This window comes from Argiope bruennichi, chromosome 7 (assembly GCF_947563725.1).
Source record: "Argiope bruennichi chromosome 7, qqArgBrue1.1, whole genome shotgun sequence".
Lineage (NCBI taxonomy): Eukaryota > Metazoa > Arthropoda > Arachnida > Araneae > Araneidae > Argiope > Argiope bruennichi.
Genome location: NC_079157.1, coordinates 42,240,383 through 42,259,252, shown reverse-complemented (window position 1 = coordinate 42,259,252; position 18,870 = coordinate 42,240,383).

The window sequence follows — 18,870 nt, the reverse complement described above, 5'->3', positions numbered from 1 at the left end:
ATATCAGTTAAAATAACTAGTGAAATTAAAAATACTAATTTTTACGAGAATTTTTAATAATACCAGTTAAAATAACTAGCGAAATTTAAAATATTTTTTTTTCTTAAACAAGTCAAACTTAAATATAAACTGAATTTTTCAATAGAGGTATTATTGAGAAATATGTCCTCACAACAAATCATATTTTTTTTCAGTGTTATTTGAAACCCAGCAATATTATAGATCTATAGTTCTGTAGTGTAATTGAAATAGGTGAATATTAATGATTGCAGAGCAGTTTATTTAAAGAGATGTTAATCTAAAAATGATAATATCAACATTTTTAATGGGCATGAAGTGGAGGAATTATTAAAAGGAGGTAAAAGAGATCTTAATTTCTTATTCGAAAATTCATAGCAGGAAAATATTTTAGTTGCATTATTATATCTTTATTCTATTTTCAAATTTAGCAATCATTTATACAGAATTAATAGAATGTATGCAAAATGAATCTGATGTCGTTTCAAAAAGCATAAATATTATCTCTGTAACAAAAAAAATTTTAAATATAGAATATATTTAAAAATCCATTAAAATGCTTAAAATGTAAGAAATACATCTGGAATTATGGTAATACTGAATATAATTTTTAAAAGTAATATTTAGCAGATATTTTTATTGAACAGGTATTCTTTGTAACACTGAGCAGATATTTTTTAATTAAGAATAAGGGCAATGGTTGCATATCTTTAATAAAATTCAATGTTTGCGAAAAAAACCTTTGAAATTTGAATCAGTTTTTAAATAATTACCTAATTAAAATTTTTATAAACACTTTCTTACTGAACACTTATTTTCAAACAATTTACTACCTCACAAATCAGGTATGTCTGTGCACAACATAGCCTTCTCGGTGTTGGTCTGAAGTTTAATTCTGAAAGACGTCATTTTGGGAAAAGAAGCAAATCAAGAATTATATTAAAACATTCAAATAGTTTATAGTAAATGTCTACAGTTTTTTCATTTTCTTTTGCATCAATATTTTTTTTTCTCCAGAAATGTCCTTTCTCCAAAGGAGATAGGAGGAAATGAAATTCAAAATGAACTTAATTGCAAGACGATATTTACTATAGTTGATTTTTTTTTCTGTGCAACTCTAATGAAACTTATTTAATATTCCATATAGTTGATTTATGTGTTACATTATTATTGAAATAGATAAATTAATATTGTAAATTAGATTCTTTAGTGCAATGACACAAACAAGAAGTAGAGCTAAACCAATTTATTAACTCCACTCTGAACTGAGAACACAGTGACTGACAAATCTTCTGCTTTTATACTAGCGGGGAAAGTTCCAGAATACTTTTCTGGAGACAGTAAGTTAAATCCAGAACACTGGTCTGGTAAACTGAAGAAATGTCCACAATCTTCTGAAACATGAAATAAAGAGAAACATAAAATCAATGAAATAAATACTTACACAAACTGTGAATCGCATTGTATCTAGTGGGAATCGAACCCACCATCACTTGACTATGAGACCAGTGTCATGATCATTCGGCCATGAAGAGTCGACTGCCTCTTTTCAATGCGGCAACATTTTTAGCAACAAAGGCTGTCATGCCCTACTACTAGAGAGTCAAAGTTGAATAAAGTTCCATAATACTTTTCTGGAGACAGTAAGTTAAGTCCAGAACACTGGTCTGGTAAACTGAAGAAATGTCCACAATCTTCTGAACCATGAAATAAAGAGAAACATAAAATCAATGAACTAAATACTTACACAAACTGTGAATCGCATTGTCTCTAGTGGGAATTGAACCCACCATCACTTGACTATGAGACCAGTGTCATGATCATTCGGCCATGAAGAGTCGACTGCCTCTTTTCAATGCGGCAACATTTTTAGCAACAAAGGCTGTCATGTCCTACTACTAGAGTGTCAAAGTTGAATATAGTTCCATAATACTTTTCTGGAGACAGTAAGTTAAGTCCAGAACACTGGTCTGGTAAACTGAAGAAATGTCCACAATCTTCTGAAACATGAAATAAAGAGAAACATAAAATCAATGAACTAAATACTTACACAAACTGTGAATCGCATTGTATCTAGTGGGAATCGAATCCACCATCACTTGACTATGAGACCAGTGTCATGATCATTCGGCCATGAAGAGTCGACTGCCTCTTTTCAATGCGGCAACATTTTTAGCAACAAAGGCTGTCATGCCCTACTACTAGAGAGTCAAAGTTGAATAAAGTTCCATAATACGTTTCTGGAGTCAGTAAGTTAAGTCCAGAACACTGGTCTGGTAAACTGAAGAAATGTCCACAATCTTCTGAAACATGAAATAAAGAGAAACATAAAATCAATGAACTAAATACTTACACAAACTGTGAATCGCATTGTCTCTAGTGGGAATCGAACCCACCATCACTTGACTATGAGACCAGTGTCATGATCATTCGGCCATGAAGAGTCGACTGCCTTTTTTCAATGCGGCAACATTTTTAGCAACAAAGGCTGTCATGCCCTACTACTAGAGAGTCAAAGTTAATAATTTTTATTTCATTATGATAAAACAGCTGATTGAATGAATATTAATTAAGGTTTTATCAAATATGTTTTAAAAATGGTATCTTTTAAAAAAATGTTTTTAGTATTTAGATTTATATTTCAATTATTGCTTTAACATTTATCTTCAATGACTTTTTTATCATGACGTTTTATAATTTTAAATTCAAAAAGTTAGTTCTTCAAACTTTTATCGATGCCTAAACAACTTCTTTAGTAATTACTCAAATAAATTATTTTTTATGTAAAGCAACGCTGTATTTTTTTTAGTTTGTTACTATAATATATTCAATAACTGATTATTTAAAAAAGAATGTATGAATTAAAGAAATAGGATAATCATATGCATAGAGAAATTTTCTATTTTATTGTGTATTTAATCTGTCAATTTTGGATTAATACATTTCACATCTTAACAATAGTAAAAATTTCCTTTTAGGAGAAGCAAATTAATTTCTCAAAAATCGCTATTGAATACATTCAGTAGTCATTTTGCTTTCAATCTCTGATCGAACCGCAGAGCAATTAGTAAGAGGCGCTGCTGTGCTGTGGTGGAATTCGTATGTCCTAAACCATAACTTACACAATATGCGAATTATCCATAGTGTTATTTGATTTCTTTAAACAGAAGAAAATAGTGCTGCAGAAATTCACCATAGATGGTCCGAAAATTCAATTACTCTTTTTTGCTATTGTTATTGAGCATGAATGATGCAAGGAATATAAAGACGGCAATCTCAAGTTCACAATAAAATAAGGCGAAGACATAATTTTGTCATAATAGAGGATGTTTATAGGTTGATAAAATAGTTCAACAGAAATGAAAGCTTATCATAAGTTTGTGTGCAATTCTCTTTTTGCTCCTAACAGCTTTTGAAGTAGTTTAATTGAGACATGTTAAGCACAAAAGCATGCAACCAACCTAAAAATAATTTAAATCAAGAATCATCCGTTGATAATATTGTCAACAATCAGAACACAATGCGCATGCGTGAATTTCCAACGCCAGTTACGGTAACGCAAATGCATGAATTTTTCTTCGCCAGTTGGGGTAACGCTATGCAGATTAGACATTTTTAATTTCCTTTATTTTGTGTTATTTTAATTCAAAAGTACTTCAGAATGAATCTGAAAGATCGATTCATTAACGATGTTCAATTTTAAATGCATCAAACATTAAAAATATAAACAGAATCGTTTGAAATAATCGGCCGAAAAATGTCAACCCTAGCCTCATTAGTGTTGGGGACAAAAAAAAAATGAATCCTTACTCATTTGGCGTTGGGGAAAATGGAAAGATTTTTTGGCGGGAAAGTTAGTTTTTAATTACAAATTCAAAAAAGGGACCCCAGGTGCATATTCCTGACCTCTAAGGTATACACGTACCAAATTTGGTAACTGTAGGTCAAATGGCCTGGCCAGTAGAGCGCCAACACACACACACATTGAACTTTATATAAGTATAGGTAAACTTATATTTTTGTGTGTAAGGAATGTGTCTATGTCCCATTGGGAAAAACTGATTATGTGTGATTTAAGTTTTCAAGCAAATAATTCAATTAAATTAGAATGTTAGCAAAATAAAAGAAACAGTGAATTTTTAAAAACCAATTTAAAAAATACAGATTAAAATAATTAATACAATTGTGTATTTTTTTTTAACTTTTAAAATTCCAATGTCTTATTTACGAAAGAGAACAGCGTAGCAAATAAATCTTTTTTCACTATTCAAAGTATAACAAATTCCATCCAACCAGCTCAAAGCGATTTTGAGTTATCAGTGTCACAGACAGATATGTGTTTTCTAAAAATGTGGTTTTCGAACTCTGGAAGATCTAAAACGTGGGGAATCATCAAAATCCAGAATTCGAATTAAATGTCGTATATGAGAGAGTAATAAAAATTTGGATATTTTTCCACTGACATTACCACGTGGTATCTCATTTCAATCTGTTATCAGCACAATATAGCGAATGAACTTTTTAGATGATTCGGGTATCGTTTCCGTTTGAGTGCTGAAAATTAAATATATGTGTGTGTATATGTATCAATAGATAGACAGATAGATAGAAAATTATTCTTCGTTTTATCTTCCTTTTCGATCCATTAAATACTTCTGAAACCCATACATTTTTCATAGCGGCAGAAAAATTATTTATTGTTGTTCATCAAAACAACAAGAATTAGTTTTGGGCTTCAATTTCACTGATGTGGCAACAGCAGGCAAAGAAATAAGTTGATTGATGAGCATTGTGGTATTGTTTCTTAACATCATGCTTTTATCCATTTCAGTCTGCTTAAAATAGTGCAGATTATTTTTTTTTTATATTTAGATCCAAAGTAAGATCGACTTTACTATTTTTCTTACAAGTCTGAAAATGAATTATTGAACATTGCCTTTCTTAGATCAATTAAATATTGGTATTCGCCATTTTGATCCCTTATTATCGATTCATAAATGCATTTTCTTTAAATGGAAATAATTGCAACGTGTTACATACAAATATCGGCTAATAAAAATTGTAATTTGACATTAGATTTATTAAAAGATTGCCAATTTTAACAACATTATTGAATTGGGATTATGAATTTTTAAAGTAAAAATAATCACATCTTGCATATAAAAATCTCCTATTGAAAATTTATATTTTTCATTGATTAATTAAAACTTTTAATAAACCATTAAGATGTATTGATAATGGATCCAATAATAAATTATATTTTGTAGATTTAATCATATCATACGTTATTTCTCTATATTTGCAACAGTGAATCTTTAGATAATTTTACAAAGTTTTCTATATATCTTGAATAGAAAAGAAAAAAATAATTTTCCCTTTATATCCGATTCTTTAAATTCATCTGGAATCCATTTATTCTTCCTTTTCAAAGAAACACAGAAAAAACTATTTATTGTATACCATCAAAATCATAAGAATTTATATGTTGTTTGAACACTCCTTAATGTTCCAACATTGGACGAAGAAATAATTTATCAGTCTGAAAGTCAAGGCAATATTTTTATTATCCTTATTACGTTTGTGTATCAGGAAATAGGTCTAATCAGTTTATTTATTTTTTCTAGTTATGGTGGCATCAGACGTATTTACTTATTATCAGACTAAGGGATCTCGAGGCAATGCTTTTATTATCTTCATTGCTATGTATTTATCAAGAAGTAAGTCTAAGAATTTTGTCTAATTTTTCCTGTAGTGGTTACATCGGACAAAGTAATAAGTTATCAGACTAATGAGTCTCGAAGCAATGTTTTTATTATCCTATTGGCATGTGTTTATCAGAAAGTAGGTCTAAGAAATTCATCTAATTTTTGTCGTTGTGGAACATTTGGCAAAGTGATAAATTATCAGAATGATAGATCATGAGGCAATGGTTTGTTATGATTCTTGCCATATGTTTATCGGGAAGTAATTCTAAGAATTTTATCTTATTTTTTCTCGTTGTAACATCGTACAAAATGATAAGCTATCAAACTGATGGGCGTGAAGGTAATGCTTTTATTATCCTTATTGCTAAGTGTTTATCCGGATCCAAGTATTCATTTCAATCTCACAAAGGCCGGGATAACTTCTTTCATTGGAATGGTAGCCGAAAAAAAGAAATGTCAACTATCTGTGTAGTCAAAGCAACAAACTTCGAAGCCTGTTATTGAATACACTATAAGCTGCTGTACTAAGAATTCAGTTAACCACGTGATCTTCCTGGGCGGAGCTAGCTGCCACTCATGTATCACGTGGTCTCCCTGTTGTTTTTTAGTATATATATATATATATATATTCCAGTAGAAGCGAACTTGACTCCTGTACTGGGGTGAGTGTGATCTCGGCTCTCTCTCTCCCGAGAAATTTTATGTGTAGTTCTCTAGGCCTACTACACTATGGCGTACTCATGTGCCTTTTGTTGTTGATGTTACCAATAAACCACATAAAAGACAACCTGTGTCTTCAAGTCATTTCACCCAGACCACAATCTTCACTATCGAATAAATTATTGTGTAATCATGAAATGCAATGATAATTTTTACATGCTGTTTTATTTAATGTTACTTGAAACTATTTTAGTTTTTTTTTCCTAAAATATATTTTTTCATATAAAGAAATTATTTTTAAATATAAAAAGTAGTTTCATTTATTTTTTGGTGACAGATTTTTTTTTTCGATAATAATGCACAGACCTTTTCTTTTCGGAATACATGTATTTAACAGGTAATTAATTTTGGAGATCAAGTGTTTAATTGGAAAGGGTTTTGTAAGTTTTTTATTAAATATTCAATCAAAAATTAATGGCATTTCTTAACGTTTCCATTTAATAGTGTGGGAGTATATCGAATAATATAGCCATTTTTTTTATCTCACTTTAACTTTTAAATAACTCTAATAACTTTCTTATTCTCCAAAAGGCATCAGAATAGAAATAAGTAAAAACAATTAAATTCTACAGAAAATAATGCTTTTTCTATATATATAAGAATGACACAAACATTAATTAATTAAAATTATTAATAAATTAAATTAACGAATTCTTGTTGAGTTATTATTACGGAATTTATTTCTATGTACTGTAGAATAATGATATACTTGTAATTTTTATGGTCATGTAGTGCTTAATAACAGCAATATTGGACAATAAAATCAAATTTTAAGAATTATATTAATATCACTTATTATTAACCCCTTACCTGCCGAGGTTAACTTACGAGATTCGGTCCCCAGTGACACGTATATATACGTATATAGTTGCGAGCGATACGTATATATACTCCAGGGGCAGTTAACACATTGACTTAGGGAGATGTATATATACGCCCGCAGCAGGTAAGGGGTTAATAACCACTGAGATAAATTATGAAGTAAACATTTGAAGAAAATGATTTCTTCAACAAAACTGTTGTTTTTGTTTCTTATGGCACTTGTCTTAGACAACCCGCTGTCGAATTGAACAATTTTAAGCCGTGAGTGAGAGCGCGAGCGGCATCTAGGGCCAAGAATGCTTCTTAGCTACTCATGCGTCACATTCGCTTGCACAACTACATTTTTATAGGGGTTCTGTACATTCACTCACCTCACAGATAGAGCACAAATGAAGAACAACCGTGCCCGAACCGTTACGCCCATATCACCTAGAAGACGCGCTACCTCTATACCATGACGCCGGCATAAAAGCAGCTCGTCTCACCACTAAATTAATATAACAAAGCTGAAAATCTAAATAGCTATTTGGTTGCCACCTAAATTTGCATAAATATGTACGAGAATGAAATGCTTTAAATGAGAAGTAACAGCGTATAAAATGCAGAAAGATAAATAATATGCGTAGAAATAATAATATGTAATAAATGAACAGACTTTTAAGATAATGAATGCCAAAGAATAATGAATGTTTAAATGATAACTATAAAAAAGATCAAACGATATCCAGCAAAAGTGACAAAAAAAAATTAGACCTACAGAATCATAAAATAATTCGAGGGCTGTAATAGAATTTGGAAAAAAGAAAAATTCGAAAGAAATGTAAATTAACAAATTATTTTGTCTGATAAAATTGAAATAAGAACAAAATCTATGTAATGTTAAATGATATAATATTAAGCAATATTTGAATAATTTGCTGAAAATAATCAATAATTTGAAAAAAAAATCCTTAATTATGAAAAAATAATGTTCATAAAAATTAAATTTTGAGTCATTAAATCAATAATAGTTGTCTTTTACAAATGCCATTTTTTAAATTCGTTTTTAAAAATTTTGGAATTCCTTTGCTACTTAAAACTTTATGATCTATGAGGTTCTTCCACTGAATACACGAATGCATTTGGATCTTATGCAGTTTTAATATGTCTTTTAGCTTTAAAGGTATTTGCCTTCTAGACTTGCAGAAATTCGTTGATTAAGGTAATAAATTTCCTTATTCTTTGATTTAGAAATTCAATCTTGTCGACTTCGTATTTCTAAGATTTATCTTAAGTAATCAAAGTATAAATAAGTATAAATAATTATTTAGCATTATTAGGAAAACTTTGATATAACCCTTAATTAATCTATAACAAAACATGATCGGCTGTGTAAATGTAGAAGAAATTAATGATATCAATGAAAATTATTTTATCTTTGTTTTTCATAATTCTCTGCAAAGAATAATTTCCTGTGAATTAGATGCAATGCCTTATTTTAGAAGGGACAGTGGTTGAATACTTGATTTAAAGGACGTAAAATTGTGCATATTACATCGAGGTTTACGCCTCTTTCTGTTAGTGAATTAGAGAGTTTAGAGGCCAGCAATGATGTCGTCCTCCTTGTCTGAAAACAGCTCAAAATAACTAGGTCCAGTCCTACATTTTCCCGCAATGCATGAAAAATAAGGCTTTTATCTAAATAAATTAGAGCGCCCAAAGTATTTTTACTCTTAATAACTTCACTTCTAAGACTTTTAACCTATTATAGAGATTATAAAAGTCTAAACTCTTTTTGTAAAATTGTTTTTAGAGAGCATTCATTTTTAAAGAATGCTCATATTTCCTTAATGTTCCAAAATTAAGGAGTTCTATTTTCTTTACTCATTTTTTTTCTGTATCCACATATAAAAAATATAGAGCGTGATTGATTTCTGTAAAAAGCTTTTATATTAGCCGAAGCTTAATCACTCCATATTAAAGTTTAACGCATTTTTGGGGAAATGATAGAGTTTGAGTAACGAATAGAATGATGTAAAGCTTCTAAAACAATATGAGTTATATGAATGTCATAATTAAGTAAAAGAAAAGGTTTTTAAAAAAGTTTAAAGTGAATTTTTTTGAGGAAGCCATTAAGAGAAAGTTACATGAAATATGTAATGGTCACTTTTAGCAATCATTAGTCCCTGTGAACCAACAGGTCGCCAAGGCCGGCTAACTTTAAGCTAAAATAAATATGAATCAAATTTAAATCAATATTCTCTTCAAATTTTTTGTTAACACTTTCCCTTCATACCTGCAGATGTAAATATTGAAGCTACCACTTTCCAGCAAAAAATTATAATACTTACTGGTATTACTGTTTTATTATTTAACTGAACTTACTGGCATTACTATTTTATATTTACAGCTTCAATACTAGAAAACTGCATATCTGCATTAATTTTTTGTTGACAAATAGTTTTTATTCCAGAAATATAAGAGTGGCTGATACTTGTTATGGGGATGTATTTATCAGTTATAGTAATACTAAGAAACACGATATATATATTTTTTCGATTTTGGTAATATAAAAATCTTAAGGTATTGTTTACAATTCCACCAGCTGTTTCTCCTAGATTAAAGCAAAGATTTTTATATAATATTCTTTAAAAAATAATATTTTTATTTATACTTCAAAATAATCTTCAGCGTTCGGAATGGGTTTTTTTAAATGCTGTAAGAAATGGAATATCCCGATCAGTATTTCTGTGGGAGTATATTTCTGGAAACAATTTTTTCTTCTTTTTAACATCTTTTCAAATGGCGGAATCATGGTTTTTTTTTCTGTTATTTTATTCTGTATAAAAACGACGGCTTTAAAGATATCCGGAAGGCTCGAATACATATTTGTCGCCTATTTTTTTTTTAAACCGTTTGTTTTAGAAGGCTTCGTTTGCATTCTAAAATCTTCCGTATTTATTTAACGAAACTCTGAATCTGATAAACGATTTTCCTTAGGCAACGGCTTCGTTTTCGAAATTCGTATTTTATTCCGTATTCATGAAAATTGGTAGAAATTATTTATGTTATTTATATATTATTCATTTGATGTAAAGTAAACATTGTAAGTTCACTTAATGTAAAGCTCGAAAACTTTAGATTTTATTTCATTTAAAGCTTCAAATCGTGTATATTTCTTTAAAAATAATATTTCGGTTTTAGTATTTCATTATGTAAATCGATCATTTAAGCTTTGAAAATGTGATATTTATCTCTTTATACTCTTCAAGCTGATCCCAACAAAATTACAGTTTATTAAACTGTTTCGTCACTTTTCAAATAAGCAAAATATAAAATTAAGCATCTGAAAGAATATTTAATATTTTCTGATTCATTTTTTCTATAAAAATAATTCCAGTAATTTATAAAATAAATCAAATAAAGAGCGTTTTATTCTATCTTTAACATTACAAGCAGTTGATTTTGATAATTCTATTACTTTAAATTTTAATTTTGCAATTTATTTTTTCAATACGATTGTGATATTGATCTCCATTTTTTTTCTTTCTTGATACCCTTTGAAAAAGCTCAAGATAAATTTAAAAAAAATACAACTTTTAGATGTGCCTTAATTCTCGGAAGATAAACGTTTTTGAAGTTATTTTTTTGTACATGATTCGCACAGACACGAAACCAATATGATATTTTCAAAATATTTTATTTATACATGCATTCATTTTATTTTTTCAATCCTTTACTTTCCATATACAATTTCAAGCGATATACGTGAGGTGATCCAAAAAAAGTTTACAAGGAGTAGCATTTGGAAAGTATAAATTGTAGATAGAAATATTGTTACCCAGAGACACATGATCTTAGTTGTCTTAGATCAGTCGTTCGAGCAGATAGTGCTAGTACTGAGACCTGAAACAGTGACAGTAATGGCAATACGTCTAGAGAAGTGATCTGGCACAGAGGTGCGAGCCGTGATACGATTTCAATTAGCCGAGAATGTGTCCCCATCGGACACATTCACAGACAAATCGCTGAAGTGTACGGGACGAAGCAATGAGTAGGCAAGAGGTAGCGAAATGGTGTCATTCTTTTTAATCGGAGAGATTGCTGGAAATATTTAGGTGGGAGGTCTGGAGCCACCCCCATACAGCCCGGATTTGGCTCCCAGTGATTATTTCCGGCATTGAAGAAACACTTATCCGAAACAAGGTTCGTATCAGACGGTAATGTCTAAAGAGGTACTGAGAACTGACTCAATAGCCAGGGATTTGATTACTACCAAGACGGGTTTAACAAATTGGTCTAACGGAGTGATAAATGCCTCAACAGGTTTGATGATTATGTGGAGAAGTGATTGCCACATATGTCTCCTAATTACCTTTTGTATTCTGTGTCTATTGTTGATAAAGCATTTTTCCTTTGACTTGTAAACTTTTTTTTTGGATCACCCCTCGTATCTACAGATAATTTATGGTTTAATTTAACTAATTAATAATTTCTGCGTAAAAATAAAACACAAATAATCAATATTATTTATTTGCTTCTAATCCATGATATACTAGTCAACAATTCATTATTCACGCAAATAAAATAACATTCCTTATAAAGCATGAAAATAAAGGAAAAGTGTATATGGCCTCATCCTTTCACTATATACACACTCAATGGAATGAAATAGGATATAACCGACGGACCTTGCGGCACTGTTTATATTGTTTATCTTTATCTTGTGTTTACGCGGATGCAAGTCCTTGTTTCACTTTCACAGCAATCAGAACTATTTTTTCTTCCGCAGTGGCATCAGGAAATGGGGCCCTCAGCTATTCTCCGTAGTCATAGCAACCTACATTCCTCTTTCTCAATTGAATAAACTAGCAACTGTCATCGTTTGTGGATGAATTGTTCAAATCTTCTTTTTCGTAGAAAATTCAGGGTAGAAATTGTTTTTTTTTCAATTATTTTAATTGTCAAAGAATTATCTCCTTATGTAATAGACAATCTTACTTTTTTTTGTCACTTTTGGCACTTATATTAGAAATGGTAATCTAGATATCTGTTATTTTGTCTTTATATGAGAAATGATTAATTTGCATCTCACTCAAATAAATATTAAACTGAATTTTAAAAAAAATCACTGTCTAAGTTGCCAGCGTCCTGGCATAGGAGCAGTGCTTCCCGGGTTCGAGTCCTGGTTCAGGCATAGCTGTTCTTCCCCCTGTTTTTTTTTTTTGTGTGTGTGTGAGGTGTGTGAAAGAGCACCCCCATAAAAAAGGGTTGTACAAGCGAGTGTGTCAGTGTCATCTTCATATGAGCTAGAAGTCAGGCTTCTGTTCTCGGATGCTCAGGGGTCTTTACACTCAAAAGTTACTGCACCCCTCTTTCCGTTGTAACGTGGGCACATCATCATCTATGGTTGAATGTGTGTCGAATGTGCTTCTTTAGTTATTTCTGTTTTTATTAATAACAGTGAAAAATGTGTATGTGTGTTTTGGCCGAAGATTTCCGTTCCACTGTCAAATTTGGTATAGATATACGTTGGAAAGAATATAAATAATGGGAAATGGGCATACCATCACTTTGGCAGATATATATTTTCAAAGGAATATAAAATACTATATATAAAATAATTCCTTTTTATATATGCTAAGTTGTCAGATCTTATTAAAATGTGAAGCTATAAAACCGTGAAAGAAAATAAGTTTTTGGAATGCAACTGTATTTAACAGCACTGTAGCATCTTGGAGTTTGGGTCTGTTAGGAATATAAGTATTTTTAAGGAATCTGCCATATCAAACGAGGAAACGAGTATCGGGATACAAATTTATAACGACCTTAAAGTATGTATTATCAATATACATTGATAAAAAACACATTAGTGAGGATATCATAAACTTATTTAGAATAGATTCATTCAAACTTTTTATGGATAGAATTTAAAAACTCTATAATTTAGAGACGTACATGTTTCGATTTCTCTGTCTTACATATAAAACAAATGGGCGGAATTGGATCAGTAGCCGCAAAAGCTTATATGATATATAATCCATAAAAAATAGTTCAAACAATGAAATAGAACGTGACACTGTACTTCATATACAAGAAAATAAGAGGCAGTTTTATTCTTTGCAGTATTATAGGCAGTTTTGGTTAGACTTATACTGTTACAATAGTAATAGTAGCAATAGACAAGTTGACTGGGTGAATCGCTACATTGCATAAAAATAAAACTGTTGCACTTTTATTAATAACATCTTAGCCACATTTTGCTTTAAGCAGTAAACTAAAATGTCTTAAAATATAGAATTCAAATAATTACTATCTCAAAAACAGAGTCAAAATATGCATAAAAATCATTAAAGGAAAGATCCCGAATTTTAAGAAATTCCAATTGCATCAACATTTTTTTTTTCATTTAAAAAAAAGGCTGAACTTAAATTAAATAAATTCAATAGCAAATAATGATAATTAAGTATAAGAAAATTTTAAACATAAGGAACATAACACAATGGTGTTTCATTTCTGAAAACTTTTTCAGGAGTTAAAATTTAATGACAAACGCTGGAACTTAATGTCGATACGAAACTCCTTGCATCGTGAATGGGCAGTGGTCAACATATTTTCCATTTTTGAATTTAAACGATATTTAATTATATACATAATGTATTTCAGAACTATTAAGAGCTATCAATCAAATGTCAAGCCTCTATTTACCCTGTTTACCATTTTAGGATGCTTTTTGAACCCTCATAAAAATTCTCTTACAGGTGGTAAGAATATATACCAGAGAGCTATAAAGGATTAAGCATATTAGTTATTTAATGTCTGCTGATATCCTTGTTTAAAACCTGCTTGCAAAGTAAAATTTCTTTTATAAAGAGAGTCTCATATTCACTATATATTTCAGTTGCAAAGCTATGAATCTGCATTACTGCATTATTGAAAAATTTTACAAAGAAAGCGGTTGAATGAAAATAGCTTTATTGATATGTGATGGTGTCATTTTTATTGAAAAAAACTTTGTTCATTCGGATTTAGGTATCTTTCGTGAGAAAAGGATTGTTTTAAATTTCATTGGGATTTGAACTGATTCAACCCAAACATCTTTATCTTAAGTTCTAACAAAATAATATTTCATTTACATCTCAAAATTAGTTTTAGTCTACATAAATATTTGTTTAAAGTACTCTTCAAAAGCAGAACTTCTCTTTCAGTAATATTTTCGGAGTCTTTTTCCAACTGCAGCATTTTTCTTTTGTTTCACAAGCGTTTTAAAAGAATTGCTGGGATTCTGATTTATTACTACTTTCTCATTCTCTTACGAAACTTTTTTCAGTCTTTGAAAATATCCGTAAGGTTCGAAGAAGTATCATTTCCTAAATGTTTTAGAAAGTGTTTATTTTAAAAGATTACATTTTCATTCTTTATTCTTCTGCTTTAGTTTTCATTCTTCATTCTTCTGTTTTAGTTTCAAAAATTCTAAAGTCAATAGAGAAATCTTTATGTTTCCATGCTATTTTAGAGATAGAGGTATCATACTTTACTTACTTAATCGTTAAAAACAGCACTGCCCTTCTGCTAAATTTTAAAATCGTTAGAGAAGCAAATACATTTTTTCTCCATATAATATGTGATATAAACAAATGAATTAATTTGCTATTTTTGTTCTAATCTTTGTTTCAAAAAGTACATTGCATAAATAGGGAACGTCCTGTTTTCCTCATTTCTTGTTAATGTCAAACTGATGCCCGAAATCCGTAGATAAAAATAAAATGCAAGATGCACAAAATTTTCTCACGATATTATAATGTGATAATCCCATAACCTTTCAGATATCATTCGCAGTTCCGCTCTGAAATTCATACGTATTTTAATGGTACTTTCTATAAGATTACTATAGATATATATTACAGAAAAGCATTAAATTTAACACAATAAATGATCAAAACGGTATGCTAAAACAATATTAACAATCCATAACAAGAATTATTAGTAACAAAATGTAAAACCAGTAAACATGCCAGTTCTATCAAAAATTTTGAAAATTGCATGTTTCCGAAGAAGACGAAGCTTTATGCAAATCAGGTTAGGGTAAGAAATGTTTGCAGTCGTTATCATGTTTTATGTAGGCTGTAATACTGAATATAATAATATACTGGCTGTAATACTGAAGGTATCTTGTTGAGAAGTTGAATCACTTAAAGAACTCAATAACGCTTCATGTGCGAAGCATCGCAACTGATCAGTTACAATCTGCCACAAATTGAACACATTGTCCTTCGATTTGAAATTTTTCATTTCGCCTATATCGTCCTGGACACGATCAACAACTGCTCCTCTTGTGCAATTTCGTACTAATCTCTTCTTGCTTCTGCAAACTGAACATCCCCCCTCCCTTCAAAAAGAGTAATATTATTTTTTATTTAACTTTACTTAATGTGGTTCAGAAGGTGATCAGAAATCAGCCAATAAATGTTTATATTGTTTCTGTATTCCATTGTGGTCGTTTATTGTGTGAAATTTGATGTTTTTACGGAAAAGGCGCGCTCTGGTGATTCTTTTGAAACTAAAAATGTTTTTTTTTTTTTTTTCGAAATTTCGTAAGCTTATCACGTGTATAGTCTAAATGTCAAATTTCGTAATCCGATCTGTTTGCGTTAAAAGATGCTGTTTATAGGGGAAATTTAATTAAATCGCCCTGTATATATATATATATATATATATATATATATATATATATATATATATATATATATATATATATATATATATATATATATATATATATATATATATATATATATATATATATATATATATATATATATATAAATTTCTAATTTAAATCTTTTTTTGATTTCATAATTTTTATTATAAATGTGTCCATGTTACTTTTAACACACGCTCTAAAAGAGTGTTGACACAGTAATTGTTCATATTCCGAGCAAATGGATAAAAATTCCTAATATAGACACATTCCTTTCAATGATATGTAATGTTACCTTTTCTAAACTTAAAAGTATAAAAAGATTCTTATCAGAATTTTATAGTAGAATCACTCAGGAAAAATTATTTTCAATTTCCCTTTGTGCTGAGATGTAAACAGACGCGCAATTTTATCATTGTTTTCCCTGTGTACAAAATTTGTCTACTGTACTGAAGTCAATTGAATTTTAGTAAAAATATTCCCCTTTTTGGTAATGCATCTGCAAAATTATGTTCACAAATTATGTTACATATTTGGAATAAAAATATATTTAATTCTGAGTTTTGTCTAAATCATCTTTCAAATTATATTGAAAATATTACATAATGTAAATGCATTATATTGTATTAGTAATGGATAATTTTATTTCTACAATTGCATGAATAAGTTCATAAAAAAGTTTTTTAAATTTACTATGATTGCAATTTTTTGAGATTTTTTTTTGTTTAATAATACGTCTCTAATTAACTGACATTAGTTCATTTAGTAACATATCTCACGAAAATGATAAATATTTTTACAAAAAAAAATTCAAACAGTTGATATTTAGGGCAAGACGTTCAGTAGGTAAACAGCCTTTATGCGATGAAAAGACTCAAGGCACAAGCAAAAATTCAGTATATATATCAAGAACAATATTTGCAGAAATCAGCAAAATATATGCAAGCAGCAATTCTTTAATGACACAATAGCAACACAGCAATGAACAGCGTCCACATCCATCTGTCCTTAAAATGCTGACCACAACAGCTATCAATATTTGAAAGACAGAACTGACTGAATTGCTTCAGCTCATTGTGTTTTTATAGACATTCTAACAGGACAAGAAATGTTCCTGAAGAATCTCCAGATATTAGTTCCTAATGGAGATAAAGCTAAAATTCTCTTAATTTGTGTCACCAAATTTGTAGAACTAGGACAGGTTTGTTACTTTAGACATTGGCTTGCAATCAACTGAGGATCAATTAAAACATCTATAAATCTGTATTCCTTGTTAGGACTCGACTCACGCTCAGGCATCTGTTGCTGGGTGAACACACCCCTCAGTGTAAAGAATGCCAATGCCAATTGTCATTTCAACACATTCTAATTCATTGACCGCAATTCATTTCACAGCGTACACGGTGCTTTCAGTCTTCCTCTATCATTTTGAATGACATTCTTCACAAAATTAACCATCCAAGTCTCTTCACTTTCTTAAAAATGGTCGGTTTTTAACATTTGATCTAATTAAAAAAATGGTTCAATTTTAAGTTTTTTACCGTTTACATAAACATTAACAAATCATGACAATTGATAAAAGGTTTATGATTATATATATTATAATTATGATTAGTTTATGATTATATAAGAGTTTATAAACAATGTTTTAATTAATACCATACATTTGGCGCAGCATAATCAAGAATGGTTTTGCGCCACAAAACTCCACTAAATCAAATCAAATCCTTGTTAGGAGTGCAGCTAAGTGGAAAAACAACATTACGGATTATTGAACATTATTTGTCTGCAGACACTGAGAAGGAGAATTTCTTCTATGATGAATTTTGCAACAAGATATATTTCTATTATTGTTAATATAGATTTAAGTTGTTCATTACCCTCCCAAAGTATGCCAATCAAATCTGTTATGTTTTTTTTCCTTAATTGCATAGTTTCTTTTGTTAGTTTCTTCTAAGATCTCTTTCCATTTTGGTTTTTAGATTGAAAAATGATTCTTCCCTTTTCAACTCTAATTCTGATTTGCATTTATTAACTAAAAACGTAAAAATTTGCATGAAAATAATTTGAATGTTTATTACAATCAGCGGATCATTTATTTTCATTTCATTTCATAATTCAATTGCAATAATTTAATACCTCAACTCTTGTCTTAATTTAAAGCATAGGTTTCAGTGAATTTAAGTTTAATAGTGTTTAAAACAACAAACTTAAGAAAACTGCAAAGTGAAATTATATTCCGAAAAAAAAATTAGTTTTTTTAAAAAATATTTTAATGTATTTTATAGTTATATATTTAAAATGTATTTTAAAGTTAAATATTTAAAAACTTTAGATACAGCAAGACAACGAAATATATATCGCTTTTGAATTTCTTTGACCACTTGGTAACTATATCGAAATAAAAAAAAATCTTAAGTTAGCATTTTGACTTCAAAATTATTAAATTTTAAAAACGCAAACTTCTATCATGTCTCAAATAACAGGGAAAATGAATGTCTGCATGCCATGAAGTGTTACGCAATTTAGATTATTGAAGAAAATAAACACTCCATTTTACTCATTTGCATATTGATTTATTTCTGTTTATTTCAAGTTGTTAAAATAATCTAGAACTAGTCCATATAGCTACTTTTCCTTTCGTCATATTTAGTTTCATAATTAACTTGCTTCTGAGAAGCGGGTTTTATTTTGAAAGTGAATATTATTTTCCTAATATTGCCTCTTTTCGAAAATAATTATGAGTTTCAGTTCAGAACCTTAAATTAGAATTCAAAATCTATTTTTTAACGTATATTTAACGAGGATATCCCCTGGACAGTAGCAAAGAAAGAAAAATGACACCTTCCTTAGAAATGGAATACCCATTACATATCATGACAGATAGAAATTAGTCCTCTCTTGAGATGGCATGTTTCCCTTATT